General features: G+C 36.0%; 1 protein-coding gene and 1 long non-coding RNA gene across 2 annotated transcripts in view; one reads left to right on the forward strand and one right to left on the reverse strand.

The window, feature by feature from the left end:
* LOC149773254 (uncharacterized) overlaps window positions 1-25399 on the reverse strand; it is an 85178-nt gene that overhangs the window by 16502 nt on the left and 43277 nt on the right. The window lies entirely within an intron of this gene.
* Window positions 19202-25399, forward strand: part of LOC149773255 (neuropeptides capa receptor-like) — a 196546-nt gene continuing 190348 nt past the window's right edge. The window contains exon 1 of the mRNA XM_089946554.1: window positions 19202-19421. The gene's annotated coding sequence lies outside the window, so the exon portion shown is untranslated. The remainder of the gene's footprint in view (window positions 19422-25399) is intronic.

The raw sequence follows: 25399 nt of genomic DNA on the forward strand, positions 1-25399 counted from the left end.
ATATGCTTGCTGACATGCTTTTCCATAATTTTTGAAAGTGCAGATAGAACAGATATGGGTCGATAGTTGGATAGGTCATTCTTTTCATTTCCCTTATAAATTGCGAATACTTTTGCTAACTTCAATGACTCCGGGAATTTATTGGAAGTGATACTACAGTTAATTATTTCTTTCAACGACTCTGAGATTGATAAAGCCGACATTTTCAGAGTTTTGGGGTGAATTCCATCTAGACCAGCTGATTTGTTTGTGTCAAGTTTATTTATAATATCAAAAGTGTCATTTATTGTTATTAAGGGAATGTTGAAACTAACATGATCGGGTACCCTTTCATTCACGAATTTAGTAAGTTTGTCTAAATTAGGCTCTGTATTCTTAGACCTGTCAAGCGTTTGGGAGATATTAGTAAAAAAAATGGTTCAGCTGGTTTGCAATATCGAGCTCTTCAGTATATTTAGTGCCATCAACTATAATTTCACATGGAGCTAGAGGCGCAGGTTTCGTTGAAGTTAGATTTCGTAAGTGATTGCAGATGTATCTGTTATCGGAGTTTAATGTGATGGCTTCATTGAAAAAGGAGCGTTTGTGTTTTACAATGATTGATTTGACTTTTTTCGCCATAAACGATAGTTTGTGAAGTCCTTATGTTTATGGTAGTAGTTTCGTTTGCGTTGTGCCTCTGCGATTTCATTAGTATACCATTCTGGTTGTTTTGATCGTTTAATTCTCTTGATGCGTATGGGGGCGTGTTTTTTTAGGATAGTAAGAAAACAGTGATTCCAGTTAGACAAGTCATAATCTGGGTCTATGTTAGGGAAATATATTGCGTTAACGTTTTGTGATAGTTCGGAGAGAAATTCATTTTCAGAAAAGTTTTTGAAACATCTGTACTGCATGAAGGAGTGTGAGTTGATTTTCTTTGCGCTTTGTTGCTTACGAGTTGCACATATAGGATAGTGATTCCTAATAGGGAAACATGGTACGTTTATCTTGTACAGATTGGTTGGATGGGTAGTATATATGTGGTCAATCAGAGTAGAAGTACAGGCTGTTACTCTTGTTGGAGCATATATTACCTGTGTAAGGTCGTGCAGTTGTATCATATGTAGCCATTTAGTGTTAGTATCAGAGATGAGGTCAATATTAAAGTCTCCCATGATAATTACTTTATTGTTGGAAGATAAAGCAGCCCCTAACTCGTGTTCAAATTGGTCAGTCCATGAGGAGAGGGAGTTTTGGGGTCGGTATGCTGAGCAGATACAGAGTGATTTGCTATTGAGGAAACTTAACTCGATTCATATTGATTCGATAGTAGAATTTTCAAAATCTGATCTTCTCTTGTATGTTAAGTTATTTGAAACGTACATGACTATCCCTCCTCCTATGCCTCGTCGTCGATCATGTCTTTCCAAAGAAAAGTTGCTAATAGAGATAGCACTGTCAGGTACATTACAATCTAGAAACGTTTCGCATAGTCCAATTACTGCAAGGTTGGGTTCATTTTGTATCGTTAATCTTAGTTCATCGATCTTTGGTAAGACGTGTCTTACATTGATATTGATAAGTTGCAAACCTTTCTTTTTCAGACCAAAGGATGTACAGTTTAAATTTTTCTCAGTCGTTATAGGAATGAAGACAGATTTATTAGTTATTCCCGAGTCCGTGGGGAGACTTCATAACCTTGGCATGTACAATTAGAATTTGTACTTTGGACAGAGATGCAGTCGGAACAAATAACTCCAAAACTATGATACTTGTTATTGGTTGAGGTGTATGTATAATAATCTTTGCATCTAGATGGACATACCTAATGGTTATAATTATAGTTTGGTACGCCACGTCTGTCATGTGCGTACTGTTGTATGATCGAAGTGTCACTTTTCCAAGGCCTTGTATAACGTTCGAGTCTGCCTCGATAACCATGCCATGTATTCTGTGTATTATGTTGATGATTCTGTTCCCACCCATTTCGGGCTTGCATTGCAAGTCTGTGGCTTTTCTGTTGCTTATGTTGGTATTGAGCAGTTGGGTAGTGCTTACTCACGTTGGTAGGTGTTGTTTTGAGTTCAGGAGTAACACTATGTATATTTTACAATAGGTTTGCTATGCCCGCATCTTTCAGGTGGATCAGGTCAGAGTGAAAGAAAGTAGATGGTAGCTGACCCGACGCTAGCAAAAAGCTGTTATGGTTTGATACGTATGGCAGGTTGAAGGATCTACTAATATTTATGAGGATGTCATCATATTGCGTCATATCGACGTCACGTCTTGGAATAAGACCAGATATAACGACATTGTCTACTTGGGCTAGCAACTGGTTAATGAGGGACATGTATTTGACTTCAAATCGGTTTATTTCCAGATCTCTATCGGCGTCATTTTCAGTTACTTGTACAATAATCGTATGGTAATTATTTAGGTCAAGTTTGTTCAGTTCTCTTTTGAGACTGTCAATGGTGGCACCAGGGTATGACTTCACATGTACCTCACGTGAAAGTCCTCTGGTGTTGATACCTTTCAGGAGAGATGATCCTGTAATCAGTGTCATTGATAGTTTTGGAAGAGAACGACTACGTCGATTTTGATCTGTTTGTGGTAATGGTGGTGGTATGTAGTTGGATGAAACTGCACTTAATTCATTACATATTCTGAAACTCTGTATGGTTAGCGTATATGTATGTTATGATTTTAATGTTTTCCATACCAGTAGTGTGCATCAGTATGATGGTGTTTATTAAATATGTAACATTTTGAAACATTTGGTCAAGTTTTGACAAGAAACGATAACGGAAGTTATCAAGCATATGGGGGTTAGCACAGTCCTCAAATTGAATAAGCTCATTATCAGCATAATTTGCGGTGTCCTGTAATAAAGCACCATGGCCTTGTCTATTACCGAGATAATATAGTGGTTTGATATCTAATGCACATTTCTGGCAGTAAATGAACGTTTAGACTAATCAGTAGATATTTTCGCACTTGGGGATAATGTGACGTGTTCTAGGTCATAACGGAATATGCAATCTTTCTGATTCATACATAATGTTAGAGACAATTAAATCGTGCACAGTGGTCATGAATTTAATGCATATTGTCTGGATCGATGATGCTACATATTCAGTATTATGGTTCAATGCTTCAATCGTTAACACCACTTCATATGGGAATAATTTCCGCCTAAAGAAAATAGGATTAATTTATATGGTTGAATTTAATAAAGAAATCGCAATGCTTTTATAGTAGTGAGTCGAATTTATTTTACAACTTTAAACTAAAACGAGCAACAACTGCTTTATAATATTATTAAAATTTTAATTACATTTTTTAAATACATTTCTTGTCAGTTTAATGATGTAATACTCCTACTGTTCAACTTAAGGAAAGTTTAAAGGAAAATATGAAAGGTTTTAAACGTGTCATTTAAATTAATGTCTGATAATAATTTGGTTGAAATTGCTAAGAAGCTGGAAACAACATTTTTGTAGTGTGATTCTTCCTTTTAAATCTCAAACGGCTAACAGTCCGAAAATCACCCGAAAATTATCAAAGCTTAACGCTTAAGAATTTGTAAAATAAGTCCGCCGTCGCTGCCTGTTTTGATCATGCTTAGATATGATGCACTTACAATACGTATTTACTATTCATCTACCCAGGTACTCAAAATGTACAACCTTCGAGTTCTGTTGTATATCATGTTTGTTGTAACTACAGAACAAGTAGTCTGTAGAAGCAAAACGATTGCTATGACTGCAAGAAAATCTGTACAAGTCATCTTGAACATGAACAAGTCAAAACAGTTTTAAATGTTTAAATCATACAGTTCACAAATGTGACAATAATAAGTAGAATAAATAATTTATATATTGGTTTGGAATTGTGTTCATGTAATTTAGCTATAGCTATTTTAAAATGTGTACCATATCATGGCTTTAAAGTTAATAGGCTTTGTGTCATAGTACTGAAACGTGCTTGGGGTGAAGGACAGATATAAAGGCGCGGGAACGGACGGAAGTTCAGACGGACAGCTGCAAAAGAAGATATCTCCTTTGGCTATCAAAGTCGGAACAAGGGACTTACAAAAATAAAAGGGCCATATTCATGTCTATTTGTTTATCATTTTCGAGGCACAAATAATTTATACCATGCATGGATATATCAGCTTGTTCTACGTTCCTTCTTGGCACTCTTGTCTACTATATGACAATCAATGTCATTAATGAGCCTATCACAAAGGTAGGCAAATAGCTGGTTAATACACCCATACATATTTACTTCACCTTTAGCAAAACATACACTAGTACTAAACTATAAAACTTTATTCATTTGAATTGTTTATCAAGCTCACTTGCTGTTTAGATGGAATGTAATGTGCAAGGAACAACATTATATTTTACTCTGGACCAGATAAAGAAACCAAACGTTTCAATCTATCACCTGTATATGTCAATCCATAAAACAGTGGCTCGTGATACTGAACTGAATAAAGTCAGGATGCCCTTTTTATCAGACTACAGAGCAAATCTTTTTCTTTTTTTCAACATTGTCATGCTTTCTTTCTGTATTAGCTTTTAATTTGATTACTACGCATTAAAAAAACAATTCCCCTCCACAAATCATTAATCGAAATTAATAAACTTGAAATGCGCTGCATAGATTCGTCATTCATCTTGCTAGTGTTTCTTTTCTTGGATTATACAAAGATGAGATTAATAAGAAAAACAGCTTTCGGCTAATGAAAGGTTAGTTTTTAAAACATTTACTGTGATTAAAGAGAGCGCAGCGATGTTCGGGAACATCTCGCAAAGCTCGACGGATACCGATATCGAAAAGAAACGTGTAAACATTTGTAGAATGGACAAATACGGAGACATTTTACATCATTTCTCAAGTTTGCAAGTATGATGTTAGAATTTAAATTATAATCATGGTTACATCAATTTATTAATGTATCTTTGCTAGAAACGTTCGTATCTGTTAGGTAGACTGTATACATTTCTGTAATGACACAGACATATAAGAATTCTCTAGAAAGAGGAAGCAGTCGAATATGTGTTAAAGAATGTCCTTACTTGTAATATTATAATTGATTTTCTGTCGTTCTTTGTAAAACCAAAATATATTTAATCACCTTTGAATATTGATAATACTCCTTTGGTTGTATAATTTTCAACCCATCAAGAAATCCATCATCTGTACAATGCGATTTATCCTGGTCTGCACAGTTTCTATAATTGAATACGTAAAACGAATCAATGAGGAAACATGTTATGCAATGAGGTAAGCTCAGAAACTGTCCATTCAAATGCACATGAATCTGTCCTTCACTATTTAAATAAAACAATCGGAAAGAATACTTCAATATTTTAATGATTATAGACCTCCTAAGGGATACCATCTCTCCAGAACATACTCAGTGCTAGACATCACTATAAACTGTCACACTGCAGATATCGTAGTGATTTTACTGAAAAATTGTTAAGCTGCTTTAAAACGTCCAACACTCACGAACACATCTAGTGTAAATGTATATCAATATAGTTTCCTGAATGACTTCAACCTAGCATTGGAAAGCAAAGGAAACGTAAGAAATCGAAAAACTCACTGCTGATAGTGGTGTAGTTAAGCGTAATCAGAACACAACATTGTCATCCACCAAATCGATATGAATACAACTCATCAAATTGGGAACCATACTCGATTTTGTGCCTCTTCATCATCTCTTTCACCAAGTGCCACAAGTATTCCGTTTTATCACAAATGTCATATAATAATCTTGATATGGGGGTGTTCACTATTACTTCCCGACTAGCAACAGATACAATTGAGTTTTCTAAGAAATCAGAGTTTTGTGTCTTGTGTGTAAGGGAAAAAATTGTTGTAAAAATCGTTAAGTTTCTGAATGTCATACAAAACATTGAGGCGATTATCATTATGTAGGGGACGTCTGGTGAGACATCTTAAAAAAGCTGCATAAGCTCTAGCGTCTATCGATTCAGTCTAATCTTTAAGATTCTGACCATGTATCTGGCTAGAGGACTCACAATATATGTGGCTAAAGGACTGACAGTATATGTGACTAGAGGACTGACACTATATGTGGCTAGAGGACTGACAATATATGTGTCTAGAGGACTTACAATATATGTAGCTAGAGGACTGACAAAATATCTGGCTAGATGACTCACAATATATGTGACTAGAGGACTGACAATATATGTGGCTAGAAGACTGACAATATATGTAGCTAGAGGACGAACAAAATATTTGGCTAGAGGACTGACAATATATGTGACTAGAGGACTGACAATATATGCGGCTAGAGGACTGATAATATATGTGGCTAGACGCTGAAAACGTATCTGGCTAGAGGATCTATGCTGTATCTGGTTAGAGGATTTACGATCTTTCTTGCTAGAGGACTCGCGATGCATTTGGCTAGATGACTACAAAGGATAATATATGTTCTTCAATTTTGTACTTGAAGTATGCACTGTTAAACATTATTTGAAATGTGTTTTTGTTTATTTCTTCCAATAAGTAGGGATAAAACATATTCGTGAATGCTTGCAAAGCATAGTGGATATTTTCTAATGTAACAGAAACAGTATGTGCATAAGGATTATATATCATGCATATGTACGTCATAATGAGTTTGGTTCCTTTGGTATTTTCATGCATTATTTGTCAATAAAATATCATCTAAAATGTAACATAAATGAGTGTGTACATTTAAACTTCGATTACTACTTGTGGAAATTCTTGTTTCAAAATCATCTATATAATCTATCCAGCCATCACAGTTACACATATGTATTGTATTATATACTATAAAGTTCATCAAGAAATAAATAGTGTTGACATTTTTTATAATAAATAAAAATGACCCTGAAAAAGCAGTAAATTTATCCAGGTTATCACTTGAACAATTATGAAATAGAATTGTCGCAGGCATTATGGATTAGATAGATAGATAGATAGATAGATAGATAGATAGATAGGTAGGTAGGTAGGTAGGTAGGTAGGTAGGTAGATAGATAGATAGATAGATAGATAGATAGATAGATAGATAGATAGATAGATATGCTTATATATGCGTATAAGGTATATTATCAGCCAAAAATTTAGGTTTATTTTAAAGCGGTTTCTAAATGAAATTTCCTGAGTTTTAAATGTTTCCTCGTAATATTGAAGAGATATAATTCACCCGAGTAGCATTGAAACACACTGTGAAGTTGTTATTACATCTTTTTGACGAAAGAGGAAGACAAACCTGTATAGGTTAGCAGTAAGTTGCGTTTTCACATAATTCTTTGAATGGTTTTAATTGATAAACGAGCAAGGATATATTGCATGTACAATATCATGTAGTGAGTATACTGCCTCATCGATGTGGAAATAAAAATGTATGCATGTGATGGCGTTATTACATAAGGCAGAATTTAATAATTGTTAAGATGATTAACAATGATAGCAATAAGCCCAGATTTAAATACTCCACTCGAAATGCATCCTTAAAAAATAACGACGGTACCATAATGAAAATATTTCTCTCTAATATTTATTCCTTCTTCGTGCCTTCGTGTCAATATACTTGATAAAGATTATGTGAATACATATGCAGTACCACAAATATTTATAACAGACAGTAAATAAAATATGGCCGTTTTCAAATGTATCATAGTTGTAAAGAATCCTAATTTTCATACTTTCCCAGTTACTGAATATAAAACAGAACAAACAGATATTCATCATAGAAATGTCATGCGCAAATTGACCTCCACGTGATATGGCCATAATCATTTACCGTAATATTGTCTTTGTCATCTGCAGTACGCTACTGATTGTACTTCGTGGTCTTTATAACCATTTTAATTTACAGTGGAAGAAATGGACAACTATCCAACATAGGCACTTACAGGAGACTGGCAAATGCATCGTGTCGATTTTTGAATATTGTGGATGATAACACACATACAAGTTTGGTTTCTGCATTAAATCTCTGCCCCCATTGTCGACTTACTCATCGTGTGTTTGATGGCTTCCACTATTATCTTATCGCTATATAGGGGTGATGAGTACACATGTTGACACGAAAGGAAGTTATCTTGTGTTACGCCTAGGGGCGTAAACAAGATAATCAGCTGTTGTACGATGATACGTGCATGGCATGAACATTAATTTTATAATATCCAAATTGTAAACTCCTTCAATTTGTGGAAGAAAAACTAAAACGTTACACACAAAATCTTGTAATATGATGAAACGGAAAACTATAGGTTAGAAGCCATCCATCTTGAATCATTTTGATGGAATGTCATTTAATCTAAATTACATTGTGTAGGGTTTTAATGAAGAATATTTGACCGATTTGACAAGTACTTCCAAGATATTATCAATGTGTTGGGAGCATGAGGCCTCTAAAAGTCTTCCAGTACTATTAGAATGAAGAAAAAAGAGCCTAATACCGGTTGATCATAAAGCAGTTGAAATTTTGTATTACATGCTAGCTAACTACAAAAGAGACAAAACACTGATGCTGTTGAATATATATATATATATATATATATATATATATATATATATATATATATATATATATATATATATATATATCCGCGGGATGAACTTTACTATCTTCTAAGCAGGGAATACTTGCTAGTAGCTTTCGTGAGTGGCCAGGTGAAAATGTTACATTTTAACAAATGCGATACCCACATAAACAAGCAAAGACAATAATCAAGGACAACAAAATCAACAAAGACAAATTTAGTGATATCGAACTGCTCGGAATATATTAAAATATACCGGCCATGACAAAAGCTATCATGTTAATATAACAACATGTACAATTACATTAAGAAAACACTTACCTAAGGTCTGAATTTGGGGGCAATCATATATTAGCTTCTTGAATATCTGTGCTATATAGTGCAATCATAAATCTTGCACATTACTTTTATGTGGTTCATCTATTAATTGAAGCAGGTATGTATAAAACTAAAATATTGTTACCGTATGTCCTACATTTGAACGGATCCTACACCGATCATCTGCTGATTATGTTGTCTTACACAAAGTAACATAAAAAATGAAGCTACTAAGTTGATAAACTTCACCAAATAATTTATTTCTATAAACAAGAAGTGGAAATTTGCAAATAATTTACATTATTGTTACATAAATCCCAAATAATCCTGAAAGTGATATCACAAGTCCCAATGTACAAAGTGTTCCAAATGAAATTTAGTTTTTAATTAGCCAATCTGGCCATATCCTTGAATCAGCTGTTGTGTCCGTACTCTTGATGTATCACATTGATAAAATATATATATAGAATTTCTATAATTAATTCACAAAATCCTAAAATGTTGTTTTAGTCCAAAATGCCAATGAGCACTTTATAACGTTTTGACCAATTTTCATTATATGCATCCTCACTACTTCTGTTTGAACACAACGATTTTGGAGAGAAAACTTAAAGCTGGAATAAATATATTTATCATGATAAAAAAAAATTGAAGGACCAATAAAATGGTCAGGCTTCTCGTAACCCACATTTGTATTTTGACGTAGAATCCATGGATTTCACGGTACGATATATTACAAGTGATACCAAATCTGATCCTGGTCCTATATTTGATCCTGGTGAACTACGAAGAAGAGCCAGAGTTTGTACAGGAAGACGAATTTGGAAATATCATCATTGCCGTCTATGTCGCGTCCCACGCTCGCTTAAAATTATAGGAAGTCTAACACCATTTAGGATATTATGTCCTGTACTTTGACACGGACAGCTGAATCTACATCAATCGCCCTGATCATCCTCACCCATCCATCGAAGGAAACCACTTGGGAGCATGGACAGATGAGAACCCCGAAAACAACAGTTCTGCTAGCAGCGGTCTTAAAACTTTCGGCTACTAATACCAAGACATAAGAGGACAACGGTACATCGACTGCAAAGTCAAAGGATAAACGCTGAATCATCGAACGAGTCAAGTGATGATCTTATTGTGCTGAAGGATCTTTATGTCTCAGGAGGATCAACACTTCAGCGTTCCAACGTATCAACCGCACAAGAGTGTACAATTGCCCGCTCACCAAATCATCAGTCCCTTTAACAAAATATTATTTAAATCGTGTACCAGACGCTAATGCGAATCCCAAATCATTTCATCTCATCACACGGACTCGCCGATATCGCCCGGTATGTAAATGGGAAGACTGACTACTACATTTACGGGGAGAAACCCAAAGATAGAAAGATGAAACTGTTCACACAAATAAAAGTGAACGAGAGGTTCAAGTTCAGTTAAAACTCGAGAGTGATGGTGTGCCTTATGATCACATCGATGCCGTATATTGCAACATCATCGTTTCTGCACGACTTGGGAACAAATCTCTACTATGACCACTGTAACCACAAAAGAAAGTGATATTGTGCATGTACCCCTTACGGATCAAAACTAAGTGCCATTTATTTCCGTCAACCATCAAACAGATGAAATGCTACACGGCCATTCATTTGTACTCATAAAAGTGATACGATGCGTTAATCACACTAAGGATCTCATCCATGCCTGAGTACACTAATTTGGATATCACCACCTTCTTGTTGAAATGCACACGTCAAAGAGGAATTCTTGTTTCTTCTGGCTTGGCCTGGCTACAATGAATTTCAAAGTCGATTTCAAACGTTCAAGATAAAGTGGTCCAAATATCTGGGGAACCTACACCCAACGAATAAGCCAGAGTTACATTTTTCTACTAGAGAGGAGATACAGTCAAATGCTTTAGTGTCACTACACCAGTAGGAGCAGAAGGACTTGGCTTATCTGGAATACACTCATTGGTCTTCGCACTGTTACTTCCTACCGTTAGTGCGACCCATGTAATGGATACTGTAGAAGTAAAAAATCAAGGAACTATTGCATCCTTTACATGACCAATGTTTTACCCACTGGTACCTGAATGCCATAAGACAATTGATATTTTAAAAGTGCTCAAATAACAAGACATTGATGAACTAACCAGGATTCAGAAGCTTTATGTTGCTGCGACTTCTACTTACAATGTGACAATACTACACAGAATTCCAAAGGAAGACTTGTACGATTATAACAAACGTTTATAAGAACTAATATTGCCTCAAGAGGAAACTTCTTCTCAGCGACTGATGTTTGAGTTCGTGACTTAAACATTTCGGTTCTACTTTGGAGTAAAAGAGGATCAGTGTAAAATAGATTTATTACCTTTAAAAGAATGACATTTTTGCGAATGACTAGTTTAGAGGTGCACGTTCAGAATCTACATCTGGAGCTGAGAGAAGGCATTTATAAAGAGTTTGTCAAAATACAAGTGAAACGCAAATTCAAAGTATGTTTGCTAAGTATACGAAGACTGTTTCTTGGACGATGCTACTTCAGTAACAAGAGTAAACGAGAATATTGAACACTACCCTACGACAATGAGGAAAAAGAAGATTGATTCTTGGAGTGCATGCTATAACCAATACGAGGTTGTCAAAGCTTTATGACATGCCACTACCTTTATCAATAGCGTTGCAACGGATTTCGTGCAGGGATTATAATGTCCATAATCAGACATTGGAGGAATACTAAAGTCATTTACACGAACTATTTCCTTTTTTGTGTTAACGCCATGTAGTGTGCGTCTTATTAACAACATTTGTGGCATTTATTTGCAAACAGATTAATTTTGGTTAATTTACGAAGAGTTCTTGAAAAACCGTCTTGAGCTTTTCAACTTTATAGTGCACAGACTCAAAGAACATTGTCCCCATAAATTCTAGGGCACGACACAGTCACCAACACTGCACATTGATATTGTTGCTTTGCATTTTAGCCATGTACTTAATCATTGCGCTCTTATGTTTATTTGTATTTTGTGTCAAGTTTTAGCTTTGAACACTAAATAAACTTGTACTGAAAAGTAAAACAATCTCTTGTCTGATCCAGGTTATTTTCAAACGTTTGAACATGTTTCCTACGGTTTCATCATTTTAACTTCCTCTGTTCTCAAAGTCATTGCCGAAATGTTAGATTGTCCAAGTTGGCAGGGACTGTATCTTCACCATCACCTTAACGTGTTGATTGCTGGACCAATTGGTTCAGTCAAAACCACATTAGTCATACGTTTGATCGAGCACAAAACCCATTTGGTCAATCGTCTACTCCAATGCATAGTTTGATGTTACACAAAATGGCACTCGGCGTACAAATAATTCAGGAAATTAAAGGAGATTACATAGTCTTTGTGGAAGGCAGTCTTTGCGAGCACGATGGGATCAAATATCACATCACACAAACGCATCTAATCACCTTCGATGACATTTTAGGAGAAGGCGAAGAAGAAACTATTTTTTGTTTGCACGCAAAGGATATCATATTAATGCCCTACCATTCACATTACCTTAAATTTGTTTCAACAAAGTAAAGTCCATTGTAACATCAGTCTCAAGTCACATTACGTGTTCTTGTTTAAAAGTCGCAAAGATAAATATGCAAGTGTTAGCTAAGCAGTTAAGAACTCCATGGCAGACTTATGCGAACAAAGATGCGACTTTAACGATTCATGCCAATTTACTTGTCAATTAAAAAGCAACCACAACCAACTAGCTGCGATTTAGTATCATCTGTATTACGATTTGATCCAAGACTGAGGGCCTGTCGAGTATACGTCACGGTCGGCTTAAAATAACTACGATAACCTCCAACATGCCTTGTCTGACTCACAAATTTTCAATTTGATTTCGATATAATCTTATGTTCCATCTAAATTAATTCGTATCATGTGTGGTATCAGTCTGTAAAAAAATTAATAATATGCAAGTGCGTGCTCTTGTGTTAGTAGCCAGTCTCTAAGAAATATTATGGAGATTGACAGTGATAACGCGTCAATTGCTTGAAAGCATCATTCACATCCCTCATCAAGCCAAACGCTTTTCTGACACTCACCAAGTTGCCTGTTAAAACTGATAGATCCTAGAATCGACAGTCAAAACAACACGCAAGTCATTTTGAAACTGGAGGCAGTCGTACTCTTGGATGTGTCATAATGCTTTCCGTCCTAAAATGGGATTCATATATCGCAGCAGCCACCCCAAGTAGAAACGTTTTTCTCCAAAGACGTTCCAAGAAGGAAAATGCTAGACATGGCTAGGTTACATTCCCCATGTAAAGTCTCCATAATATAAGAAAAGCCTCAAGAAAAATGCTTCTAACCGAAAGAGATGCAGTGTTGTCCGAACGCAACCATATTGTCCCAAACATAAACCCTCTGCACTGGTCTCCTGCAGCTCCACTTCACCGTTGCTTCTAATTCCGACCAAACCTTATTTAAGACGCGTCATTTCCAATTTGATAAAAACATGGACATCTGTTTCTAAAGGAACATTTCCTCCAGCGACGACTTCTTCTTTAGCAGCAGTTAAAAAGTACCTTCCCCCAAGCACAAAGTCCAAGAGAGATTGGGCGTGTTACATAGCTTACTAGATTCATTTTAACAAGAACTGCACGATCTAATCAGCTGCAAAGCCCTCAAAGTCGAGTGATGCCCAACAAGAAGATAATAAGGCACATCAACAATCAGTAGAGACGCGAGTATGTATGAAAACATGACTTGTGTCGGGCGATTCGATTCAGTGCTTTTGTGGTCTTGAAAGAAAATGTGTCATTAAAATGTACACGCCACCACAACTCTCCTGGCATGATGGAGAAAAGAGAAATCTCTCCTCGTTTAGCAAATATTAGGACGTTTTGTCGGTCCCGTTGAATATCCACTGACTATGACTAAAAAGCTCATTTAAACCATCCGGCAAGAAATCATCAATAACGCGTGTGAATGTTGTTTGAATGTCTTGAAAGGTACATTATATTTGTCAGAACACCAGAAAAAACGCTTTGCGGAACCTCTAAATATTCTTTGCGAAATGGTAAAAAAAGAAAATACTCATAAGTCAAAAGAACAAGAGGGTGATATAACGCGGAGGACTTTGGCTCTGGCTCAAAGGACCATTGCCCAAATGAGTGATTTGCCCTTTGTTTGTGAATGTATTGGAAAAGTTTCAGCCAACATCTTCGAAATATGGAGGAAGAAAAATGTGAAAAGAACCCCGTTTCCCGGAATGACCCCATACGTGAACTTTGCAATCTAATGGAAGGACGAAAGCTGAAATTATTACCCTAAAACCGATGGATGGTATTCCATCGTAAGCAAGAACAACGGAACACTCGTTGACTTATAATCTTAATCCCACCGAGTGGTCACAGTTACAGCACTAATTGATGTATTTGATTGATCGCACCTGTATGTCAGAAATAGAAACATCGCAAAGGTACTGTCAAGTTTTGCAATGTCTTCATCTCATTGGCCATAAAGCTTTAGGACAAACGCTTTGAAGACTATGATGAAACCTACATCACCACCACCACCAAGTGCCTATGACAGACGTAGCCACATGAGTGTCTAAAGACGAAGACGCACGAGACGTCTTTAAAACACCTTCAGATCCCATCCATAATACTATTACAGCGGTCTTGTTGACCACTTCCCCCACTCCCCAACGAGAAGAACTCAAAGAGTGGGATGAAAAGATGATGCTAATCCGTTCTTCGACAGAATGTGAAAAAACTGAAGGCTGAAGCGAAAAACGAAAAAAGCATTCTCTTCACCACCTCATCCACCACCTTTGGTCCTACTCCGTGGCAGGTTGAAAACGTCAGGCAGTTTCCTAACCCTAGGAAACCAAGTGTAGCATCAGCGAAAAGTGGATGACTTATTGAAGATAATCCTGATGGAGAATCTTTTAGCCAGTGTTTACTACAATATTGCCCATCCATCAGGTTACGAGAAAATTAAAAAATGTATCGTGCTGACAAAGTCCATCTGGAAACCCAGTAAAAAGCTATCCACAAATATGAAAATAAACGTCCATGTCTTCTCCATCGAGAATCCCAAAGCATTGTGGAACTTTTTATCCCACCATAAAAAGACGCATGTGGAAATATTTTACACATCAACGGACCTCACAAACATCGAAGTCTTTCCTCGCCTGGTCTAAGCCTCCAACCAATCTTACCATGGGTTTATCGGATGTTTTGTATTGACACTGAATGAAAATATGCTCCTTCATCTCTTTCTATCCACCCGGGCCAAGCTATCAATAGCGTTCCTAAAGCCATGTATATGTTTTCAATCGCGTCCGTACAGGAGGAATATTAATCGAGGCTCTCTCCACCTGATCACCATTCTGTCCTTAGCAAAAAGATCTTAAATAAAGCAGTGAAGCAAAGAGAATAAATATAGCGAGATACAGACTGGAACAGAGAGTTGAGCATTAAGACGAGAAGAGACAATAGCAGCAACAGCAAAAGGAAGAGAGAGTATTTGTTTAAATTGACGAGTGGACAAGAAAAAGACCTTATCTCATGGGAAGACAGTATTCAGATGGTATCTTCCTCCCATAATTTAAGGGGAGGAATTGCCTAAAAAAAAGAAGCCATTTTAATAGTCAGATCTATAGAAAACAGACTAATCAATTGCCAAGAATAAGTTCAATTTTGTATGAAAGTGTGTTTATGTGTGTGTGTGTGTTTGTGTGTCTTTATCCCCTAAAGGTCCCTCTCCCTCCTCTAGTGTGTTAGTATGAGTTTAAAAGTGTGGCAATAAACGCTAACTACGTGTGTATATGATTTTATGTGTTTGATTAGTTTGTTGTATATTTCCAAGTGTTTGTTGTATAGTGTGTTTGTGTGTAAACTGAAGACAGCGCTTATTATAAATTCGCTCGATTGATGTTTTCAATGTTAGGACCTTGTGTTTTTGTGTGTGTGTGTTTGTGTGTGTTTGTTTGTGTGTATTTTCCCCTAAAAGTCCCTCTCCCTACTCTAATGTGTTTGTATGAAAGAGTTTAGAGGTGTGTCTATCAACACTAACTACTTTTTCATATGTATATCAACACTAACTACTTTTTCATATATGATATTGTATTTTTGGTATGTTTGCTGTATATTAGTAAGTGTTTATTGTAGTACAGTGTGTTTGTTTGAAAACTGAAGACAGCGCTTCTTTTAAATTCGCTCGAGTCATGTTTTCAATGTTAGGGCCTTAATTGATGTGTGTATTGTAGTTACGTCCGTGCTTCTGTCATAAAGCGAAGCATACCAAACAGTAGGAGGCCACCAATAATTAAGAGAATGTTTCAGCTGAAGAGCGAAAACATGAACATAACACAACAACAACAAAATGAAGAGGGAACATGTGACATTTAAGAAGCTCAGGAAACTCAAAACAAAGAAGACGGTGAAGACCCAGATATTAGAGATTAGTGGATATGGTACTACAAGGTGCCATAGAGGACGCTAAAAAGGCCGGTAATTGTATAAGCGTTGTTAATTACCTGGCTTGGAGACCCTTGAAGTCCCGTAAATCCAAGCCACAACAATGGCAGTTAGAAATTATACATCGCGATCCCGTCATTTCTTTGTCCTATGATATACTCTCAAAATGTTGTCGAAGTAAGAAAATAATCGAAGTGCAAGAACCTCTGCAATATGACATCACCAAAATAACCGCGTTATTGGTAAAATATGATCGAGTGGTTATGGTTGTTACTACTATTTATGAACTGGCTGGGAATGCAACCGGTAGTCTTTGTGTTGCTGGAATTGCGACCACGGTAGCCATCATAGGTAAGCCTACCAAAATTGTTGATAAAGCTATCAGTAACAAAAGGTGTCTCAAATGTTGCTGATAAAATAATAACGATACCATAGCATTCACAAATACGTATCTATTCAGAATTTCTCGCGGCGGAACAAAGTAGTGTATGTACGATAAGTAAACTTTGCACAATGGTTATTGAAGATAAAGCAATAAGTATAAGTCAGTTCGAAACGTTGCTGGCGGAAATGGAGAACCATCTGCGACTTCGTGCACAGAAACGTGAACCAAAACAGATAATTGATTTACAGGCAGTGAAAATCTAGTAACCGTGTGCTAGTGTAGTCAATCCGTTTACCAGCATATTTGCCAGTGCATTTGCATACCTTTGGCAGAATTTGCTGAACAGAACTAAAGACTGTAGTATTAGTGCTTCAAAAAAATAAATAATTGTATTTTAAAAAATAACACAAAAGCATTAATAACATTTATATAATTTTACTCTAGTGATTTGTTTACGCTATATTATATACACTAACATTATAATTAAATTGTACTGTCCCATACCGCATACGTTCCAGTGTGTTTATCGGGATAATAGAAGCCAAATCATTGAGTATACAAGGATATTGAAATCTCAAGTACCAAAATCAGAACTTCAATTATGATACTCGGGTAGTCTTTTGCGGTACTAATCTTCGACATGGACACACGCACTGACCTTTCACACAAATGCAAAACGAGAAGTCGTGTAATATTGAACCTTACGCATTGTAATATGTTGTTATGTGATGATTAGAGAGGAATATTTAGTAGTCTATGTGCGTTCAACAACTCTTCAGCCGATATCAACTAAAGTACGTGGAAAGCAAACTTCATTCATGCAGGAGTTGTTTTGCAAGCTGAAAATTTAGATAAACTGGCTTATTACAATACTTCTATTGCAAACATGTGCGTGTGTCACTACTCTACAATGAATAATATTCGGCGTGCTATGAAACTTTCAACAACGACGTTGAAACACTGAATAATAGGGTCTGTTCTAAGAGGAAAAACGAACAGAAACTCGGTATTATTCATCTGTCAAATGAAAGATGAGGAAGAAAGCTGGCGTCCTCTCTCACTATTTTGATTCATTTCTATCAATACGGCTTACTATGGTGGCTCACTTTAGTCAATGACGTCATACGATCTTTACCAATACCACCCAAACGGTTATAAGATGATCAAAGTGCATTATCCTGTTAGAGCAAAGCCAAAGTGAAATATTTATATCTCTTCACTAATCCGTCTCATGCAATTACAATAGCACCTGTACAAATCTTAATCATGGAATTATTGAAACCTAAGCACCATGAATACGTTACATTCATGTTGGTGTGTATAGATTCGAATTTATTTTATTTCTCTAGAAATAAATGGGGTGATTTTATTTACAAAATTACGTTTCACATAACTGAAATAGATCATGCAACAAAGATAGTCCTTTCAATGCAGGAATGAACGAAGGAGGTGCTGGGGCACGCAATACCAACACCACCACTACCAACGTCACCAAAACACACACTGAATGGACGACATCCGAATGGTTATCTAGATTTAGTTCTCTATACAGTTAGATAGTTACAATTATGTTCTATAAACGCTTTAAATGCAGCAGATTCCAGAGGTTTTGCATTCGACTCCATCCCCAGACACTTTGTCTATCTGCATACTATCCCACATCAGTATTCCTGTATCTTCAGCTGGATTTTAATTTATTTACGGTTTGTTTTAAGGTTATAGGCAATTATTGTCTACATGAGATTTAGTTAAATATTATATCATTTGAGATTATTTAATGCAGATAAAACACCTTCCCCATGCCAATTCAGCGTCGGTGGAACTCACATAGCAGACACAAATGCTTATTCAATTGCATTACATATAGTAATAATTATCCAATTTCAGTGTATTAGCAGATATAGGAAATATTTCGCTACTGAAGTAGCTTCTAAACTTTTCAACTCCTCAAAATGCACAATCTTCCCAGTTCAGAAGTGAAATACTTTGCAATATCTGCTCAGAAATGTAGATTATCTTTCATTATATATTTTAATAGCAAACAATCTGGTATTACATTGATTGTTCTCTATTCCATTACAATAGTTTCCTTTTAAAGACTAGTTTCGAAATGTGACGGTGAGTTTCAAACAGCGACTTCTTGTAAAGTTAGTTTATTGCACAAATACTGTTTATATATATATATATATATATATATATATATATATATATATATATATATATATATATATATATATATATATATATATATATATTCATAGGCCACTAGATGAATGCCATAATTGTCATAAGATCGTTCTCAATTTTTTTATATACATGACCTGTATACGTGCCATATTGTGCTGTCTTCATCAGAAACTACTCTCTACTCTTACGTTCCTGCCATACAGCATGCATATTGGAAATCCTCTCTGTATATATTAGACACAATTGTAACGGAGGTAAATTTCGTAGCAATAGACTTGGAGAAAGATACTAAGATCTTTAACCTTTCCATGTTATATGTTCTACTTTGCCCGAGGCGCATGTATGTAGGTTGCTCTGCAAAATCGGAGCTGACAGCGGTGATGAAGAACTTCGTGATGCTTGTACTTGCTTTTTTGACGTAGTTATAACGGAGGTCCGTCGAACCGTTGATTCACTGACTTGGTATTGAATTTTGTACAGATAGCAAGGTAAGTTAAAACCTAAATTGTATGGCTAACATGCTTACAGCCTTATAATTTGTACTGTATCCATCACTTTTGGTATTGCATGACATTCTTTGCCCATAATTTACTTTTATATTGGATTTCATTCTTTTTAACAGTATTGTATTGTTTTGGGGGAAAATAACTTGCTTTTTCTTTCCGACTTTAAGTAACAGTGATGTATAGGTAGTTTAAGTTAATTATAGCCAATCTGTAAGATTCCAGCACTTTCAATGCATTATACCTATGCTTAACCACAGGGAGTGAATTACATAATTAGATGGCATGATGTATGCACTAAAAACCATATGGAGAGTAATTACATATACATGTCAAAATGTTTGCACGTTGTAACCAAATCCTGGAATAATATAATTACATATAATCCAAACGTATAGGGAGCTATATTAGTGTAATTATGAATAAACATATCCAGATGGATCTATTTTGTGATTTAACCAAAGACAACTTTGGGGTGGGGGGTAACTATATGTTTGCATCTCAACAAGCATGTATTTTGTGATCTAACTACCGATACATATAGTTAATGTAATTTCATATTTACATGTCACCGAGCTTCCCGGAGTTTAATACATATTTACATGTCATACATTTGTCATCTAGCCGCTGACAAGCATGAAGTGGTCAAATATGTCAAGGTGCATGTTTTACCGACAACCATAGTGAGGGTAATTTATAGTTACATGTCAAGATGAGTTGGTTTTTTAATGATCCAACCACCGAGAACCACATAGAGAGTATTCACTTATGTACATGTCAAGATGTATGCATTTTGTGATCTAGCCACCGATAACTATCATGAGTGCAATTTCATAATGACAAGACATGATGCGTGTATTTTAATGATATAGCCATCGACAATCACAGAAAGTGTAATTAAATATCTATATGTCAAGAGGAATACATAATATGATCTAACCATCGACTACCATACATAATTAATTACAAATTTTCTTGTCACAGTAATTTAAGGAATACATTTTTACCTCAGACAGTAAACATTTCCTCAGTGTAAGCAATCGGCATGTCTTGTCTTTTAAATCAGTTAAGTAAAGTTGTATCCATATGTAGAAATGTATCCATGCATGCATGCAGCCAATGTGTGTATGTATGTATGTATGTATGTATGTATGTATGTATGATAAAAATTATATATCATATACTTGAAACTCTTTATTGTAACTTTTTATCTCTTGGTTCTTCTTTGAAATTATGATATTTATTGAACAAGGATGGTGTAATATTGGATATATATGGATACGAAGCACACTGCACTTGATAGGAACATGTACCATTGTAAACATTAATAAATACATGTACATATCATGATTAAAATGTTTGTTTTGACATCTTAAATTTAACATATAATTTGTTTCTCTAGAAATCACAGTGATAAATGGGAAAATAGAATTTACGGTATGGCGAATTAAAGCCAAACTAGAATCCAAGAATTCAAAACACAAGTCGATCAATTAAAAGTTCAAAGTGAATTTCAGTTCCATTCCGGATGAAATTCAAGATAGAAGGCGATTATGTCTGAAATAACCTACGAAATGTACATGTGTCAACAGTCTCTTGTTGAAGCACAGATACTATTATTCCTGTTTTGAATTCCGTATAATCGCATTGAAAATGCCTTTGTTCAAGAATTATATCAGAGCAATTTTGTATTTCCAGAGAAAATAATCAATTGAATTCAGTAATTTGAAGAAAATAAAAATTCACCCTGAAATGGTCACAACATAACACAACTTAAAGTGCCGATTGCTAAAGCATGACTGACTAACCTTTATCAAAAGCGTCAGTTATAAGACTAAATAAGACGCAAAACAGATTCCCACATGAGGATCAAAAGTTCATTCTTCTGGAGAAATAAAAGAAGTTTGTTACCAATTGGCACATAATAAATGTCACGTAATCAAGGTATGACCTTGACTTAACCTAATGATTCTTACTCTGAGAAAGATATATAACAAAAATCTAAAAAGTTGTTTACATTAACATAATCAAGAATTCAGATAGGTCAAATAGAACTGAACTCAATTCTGGAAAAGATCAAGTCCTGTAAACAATGTTACATTACAACAGCATGAAATGAAATAAATTTAAAAAACACTAAAACTAACAGACAACTAATTAAAATTAATATCAATAACACTGTACATTGGTCATACGGATAATTAGTTTTATAGCGTAACCTATTCTAATTCAAACCATTATTCGCCTCCATGACTAGAATATTGAAGTATGCAACAGTAAACGTCCCAATATTGTCTTGAAACAAAATAAATGTATTTTTTATTTATACTTTATATTTTTACAACATATAGAAGTACATTGATTTTCTCAAATTTAGGATCCTTTCAAAAAAGAGTATCCGCGACATAAGTTTAAGTTGAGTGCTTTTTGTGGCTTAGAACTTTTTAGTATATATATATATATATATATATATATATATATATATATATATATATATATATATATATATATATAGTGAACTAAAGAAACATTTAGTGTGCAATTCAAACAGACTAAACGGATAGAAAGAGCGTTAAAACAACCAGCTCACATAACTCACTTACTTTCGAGCTTACGCGCAGGATACATATATGTTTGATATGATGTATGAGAAATAGCACAGGTCCTAAAGAGATAGTGACTATGTGCAACTTTCCTACAGTTAAAATCATAACTCATGCATGTTATGACATAATTTCAGCTCCCCGCCCCCACCCCGATATTTTCAGCTCCTGGTTCAATGACTGAGAGTACAATCAGCAGTTGTTGAGACACTGGGAGCAATAGTTGCAAAGGTGCGCATGGAAGACTCCAGACATAGTGTAGCTCTTCACTGGAACTAAGCAGCATGCACCTCGGCAGCCTAATGAGAGGCTACGTAGTCCTATAGCAGTACGAAACAGGGTTTGCCTTCCTGACGTACTTTATGAGCTTTCACCCGTCCTCACCTCCATCAGCCATGACCAGTTCACTTTGAATTTTGATCGTGCTCACAGTTTATTACTTAGGTGGCTGAGGTGATTTAGTCATAGATGGTAGGGACCTATACAGTGCTACTCTTGTGTCTTAGGATTGTAGACATGACGGCAAAATTCCGCACAGAGAGAGAGAGAGCGAGATAGAGAGAAAGAGAGACAGAGAGAGACGCAGAGAGAGAGAGAGAGACAGAGAGAGACAGACAGAGTGAGGGTATATAAGAATTATATTGTAGCGATCAATGTATGCTCACTTATTGAATCAATACTGCTCACTATATTCCTCTCTGATTTGACGTAAACAACGTTTGTCATATGTTCAATTTGTCTAATCCATGTGGTTGTTATAGAATATATTATATGCGATTCGTATCAAAAATGCAGCTACTGCTGAAATATCTGCAAATTGTATTAGATGAACTGTGGTAATATCTACATTTTTATCATCACATTCAGATTCCATTATATATACAATCATGATAAAATCTAATGTCAAACATGCACCTAAGACGGTTATGTAACCGTCATATTAAATGTTGAGTTAAGTTCTCATGGCAATACTGCTTTGACTTTAACTGTTGATAGTAGTACAAACTTACTGTCATGATGCCACTGATTATCTATCCATATTCCCATTCCACCTCGAGTCCCCTTAGTTCCAGTTTGGATAAATAAATGTGTTCGAGACTAACGCACCATTAAAATCTGAGGCTTTGATTAATCAAAGACATGTATACCAAGCGTGAAAATAAACAGACCATTTGCTAAGAATGAGGAGTCATATATTTCCTCTAATTCTTTGGTTAAGATTAACCGCTTTGCGCTCCAAAAGTTACTAAACGTGGTGGTACTTGAACGTAAGCGATTTTTTCTTTCAAGCAATGTCTTATTGCAATATTAAAATTATTAAAATATGTTTTGTTAAAGGCAATTGACACCACATCATCTCCGAATCAATCGTTGTCAGTACACTCAGCCAGTTTTTTTGCCACAAAGTCACCTTTCAGCTTGGCAATGATATCTTCAGTGTCTATGTTTGACGCTTTCAGTATGCCAGATTGATCTTCAAACATCAAAAGATCACCATGATCGACACCAGGATAAACACATACGAACCGCTTTGATTCAGATCCATATCATAACCATGCCATCCAGCAGAATAACGACCGTAAATGTTGGTAGGTTATATAATAGCATCACATGTGTGAAATTGATAAGTGTTTGTGGGGTCATTGAGCGCTCTAGTGTACACAACGCTTCAATGACAAGATGACCACTTAGATGACATTAAAACTTGAGTATACTGGCATGGTAGAATGAAACAAAGATTGTCATCCACGTCCACCAGTAACCAGGAATACATAAATAACCACTTCGACTGGCGGTACAAGTCAAGACGTGTCAAAATACAAACTATGCTGTGGTGTTACCACGTATGAGATCCAGTGAGTGCCAGTGCATGTTGATTAATCCTGATTGACGATGCCAGTAACACGTGACGATTGATGCAAGTTCATCTAACATAAAAATTCCTCGAAAACGTTTTATCGTTTTTGACCTAGCGAACGAATCAAGACCGGTCAACTGACCCATGAGAAGCTTTGCTTCCATCATCAGCGTCTGAAGGAACTTCCAGTTCCATCAATGAACGCAAACTTGTCTCACGATATGTGTCCAGCCTTTTAACAAAGTCGCAGGAGGCGATGATATCACGACTGCAATAACAAATATACGAAGGACAACATGGAGAAAATATCCGGGAATAAAGCATCTACCTGGATACAGTTAATATGGGCCTGTTATACGGCTTGACCTTCGATTCGATTCTAACAACCAATCAAGTCTGGTGGAGCACCTATCAATTGCTTTGACGCTGTGTGTTACATAAACGACCTTGCTTATAAAACATAGAATGATACAGGTGAACGTCAACGAGCCAGTTTGTACCTCATTCGTGATATGATTGCAAGTCTTCCAAGACAGAGACCGCGCCACATGATGGGTTTGGGTCGTCAAAACAGGTATGAAAACCATGATTGCATTTGGTTACACAGACTAAAAGTAAAAATATAAACAAAGGACACAAATGACAGGACATGATCTAAAATATACTAAAGTTAGGGCGGGTACTGGAGCGGTGTAGCTGCGTGGAAGTTATCACGTGCAGCCAAGGATATTCATGAGATTACTTGAACATGACTCGCAAAACAAGGCTGATTACGCACCTATAAACACATGATCACCATTGTCAATGAAGCAAATCTGTACAAAGAAGCGGAGTCGCTGGCGTCCAATGATTTTGCAAATGTTGCAGATGCACTAGAGCACATTTATGACCACGATTATTATAGGCTGATCTTGGCAAACAATTTATTCGATCTGTTGGTGTGATTCTAGCGAAACACCATCTGCGACTACGTTTCGGGAACAAATAGTGTACATCATTATCAAGCTTTGGTCCAGCAGTATACATACATATGGTGATTCTTGAATCTGATCATATTTACCTTGAGAACATTTCAAACATTGTTGGTGCTTGAGATCTTTCTGCACAATGTCCCGTTGGACACCATTAGTCATTTTGATTTTTTTGGAGCCAACAGTCATAATCAAGTATATTTTGTTTCGCAGTCCTGTATATTCGAACTGCCAACCGCCTTTTATTGACGACTCAAAGCAACGGAATTTCTTTCGGATAATTAAAGTCAAGCAATAGACTCGGTCGTGCTATGTTCGCGTGCACAAAGTCGGTGGAGATCTGCATCAACAGCGAATCCATGCCGGTGTACAGCATTTTGACCCTATCCTGATAAATCGGTTAGATCATGTCATAGAATGGCTCGTACATTTACAGGTTCGACAAGTCCAGCTCAGTCATCTCCAAATAAACTGGTTTGGTCTGTTTGAGCTTTGATTTTTTACTGTGAACGACAACAACTCCACCGTAAA

Source organism: Sinohyriopsis cumingii, unplaced genomic scaffold, assembly GCF_028554795.1.
Source record: "Sinohyriopsis cumingii isolate HCF-2022 unplaced genomic scaffold, ASM2855479v2 utg000741l, whole genome shotgun sequence".
Lineage (NCBI taxonomy): Eukaryota > Metazoa > Mollusca > Bivalvia > Unionida > Unionidae > Sinohyriopsis > Sinohyriopsis cumingii.